Raw genomic sequence first — 2500 nt, forward strand, 5'->3', positions numbered from 1 at the left:
CCCCAAAAACGGGTGCGACCAAATTCTGTGGTGCAATAAACTGAAAAGCTAGTGTAAAAGTTAGCCCCGCAGACATCCACCGACCCCCCCATGACAAATTCATTTTTGACGGTCCCCGTCAACCCGGCCACGGTGTGAAAATAAAATCTACCGATTTGTCACAACCCAAATTTGGCCTGCCCCCGCTGCTGAAAATAAATCATTGTGGAAACACTGTAATAGCCGCCACATTGTCGTCCACTGCCGTGGTGAAGAGCGAGCATGGTGCCCCGCTCATCTAAACTCAGCTGTTTAATTTCACTGGTTCCTTATTTTGTGGCACTGTCAATCGCCGAACAGCACATTTGAACAGTGTTCTGAGTTTACGAATGGTCTGAGTAAAGCAGAGCACGCTTGGAGCATATTTCAGAACACACCGATGTGTCCTGCCGGAGGGCAATGCGAGTATGAATAGTGGTGGGAAACTTTGGACACTTCGATTCGATTACGGTTCAGGGGCTACAATTCGATTAGGAAACGATTATTGATCCATTTTTAATTTATGTATATTGATGCAGTTTTTTTTTTTTACACTACTCATTTCTATTCATCTCACTAAGTATGGATCACTTGGTGCAATGGATAAAAAAAGCCTCACAATTCGGTCAGATCACGGATTTGAATCACAGATCAGATCATTTTTGGGATCAGCAAAAAAAGAAGATAAAAAGAATGTTGTCTTCCTTTTATTTTATAAAACACGTGTTCCCATTAAAGAACAAGATTCAACTCAAATGATCAAATATGTAAATTTAGAATTGGGAACACAAGCCATATTTGACATTTTATGATTAATGTTTTTATTTATTTAAAGGAAAAATGTTTTATAAAGAAAATCCATCCATTTTCTTAACCACTTTTCCTCACAAGGGTCGCGGGGGGCGCTGGAGCCTATCCCAGCTGGCTTCGGGCAGTCGGTGGGGTACACCTTGAACTGGTTGCCAGCCAATCGCAGTATAAAGAAAATGAGGATAAAAATTATTCTAATTATCTTTTCTTTTTTCCTTTCCTTTTTTTCAAAGAAAGAAAAATACCTCAAACTGCAATTTAAGGCACATACTCCTACAGACAAACTAGCCTACAGTATGTTTGCATCATTGAAAAAGAGGCAAAGAAATATACTTTTATTAACATTTTAATAAACGGAATGTGGACGTTTGTGGCTCGATTCAGACTCGTCCATGTCTGAATCGCGAAGCATCTAAGAATCGGAAATTTCCCCCACCCCTAAGTATGAATGCAGCCTATAATTAGCAGCATGATATTTATTCGTCATATTGCATTTTAAAAGTTACATTTAGTTAGTGTAATAAGTTTTATAAGGGTGGGAGCCATGTGGGGTGGTTCATAATTGCTTAATGATAGTGTAAATCCCCCCGCCCCCCAAAAAAATGTCAAATCCTAATTTGTGGATTTCACTTATTGCAGGTAGTTTCTGGAGCGTAACCCCCGCAATAAATGAGGGAACACTGCATTAGCAGAAACCTTGACTTTTTAAAACCACAGTAAATCACCAAACCTGTAATCAGTCTATGCCTAGATATGACTAGGGGTGTGCTCAAAAATCGATACGGCAATACATCGTTGCGGGCCTCATTACAATACGCTTATCGATACCCAGGTATTAGAATCGATATTGCTCATTAACTTTAATTAGGCAGTTAAAGCAAGGTGGCTTGCACAGGAACAGCAGCCTCTGAAGTTTCGCTCATGCACTAGCTTGCATTGTACTACTTAACAAGCAGTCTTTGAAGTCAATTGCCTTCAATTAGTCTCCGTGTCGCATGAGCGCAGCTAAGTGGGGGAGCGGACGAAAGGGACATGAGTGCCTTGGATGTTTATTTTGCATTGTAAACTACATATTAAAAAAAAAATGTATGTGTGAAGTCTGTTTTAAAAATAGCCCATCAGTGATTAGCTACTGTGTGTTGCTAAGAAAAATTAAAACAGAGGAAGAATAAACATTTACTTATAAACTTAACATGGTACATGTTTCTAAATGTACCGATTTTTCTATATTTTGTTTAAAAACAAAAAAGAATGTGTTCCATGAAAAAAATGCTATTATTATTTCCCCAAATATTTCAAATAAGCACATTTTAGAGCTGTAGTTTTAATACAAGTACTTTGATATTTTTACTCATATCAGCTCATGCCTATTCATAAATTTTCCCGTTGTGTCTGTGAAAGCTGCTCCTTGCTCTGCAGTGTGTGCACGTTTACACCAGGCATGCTGCTTGGTGGTAAACTAGAAGAGCTACAAACAAAAACATTTTTGCCATCCAGCATAATAAACATATTATTTAGGTTTAGATATGACTGTTAAAAATGCTAGTAAATTCACGTAAAATATTGGGATATGTATCGCCTTGAAGATCATGGATTGGAATACATATGTATCGCATCGTGACCCCTGTATCGTAATACGTATCGTATCGTGAGGTTGTTGGCAATACTCAGC

General features: G+C 38.4%; 1 protein-coding gene across 5 annotated transcripts in view; it reads right to left on the reverse strand.

Moving 5' to 3' along the window:
- Positions 1 to 2500, reverse strand: part of uvssa (UV-stimulated scaffold protein A) — a 109938-nt gene that overhangs the window by 91147 nt on the left and 16291 nt on the right. The gene's annotated exons all lie outside the window — the stretch shown is intronic.

The sequence above is a fragment of the Vanacampus margaritifer genome, chromosome 10 (genome assembly GCF_051991255.1).
Source record: "Vanacampus margaritifer isolate UIUO_Vmar chromosome 10, RoL_Vmar_1.0, whole genome shotgun sequence".
Classification (NCBI taxonomy): Eukaryota; Metazoa; Chordata; class Actinopteri; order Syngnathiformes; family Syngnathidae; genus Vanacampus; species Vanacampus margaritifer.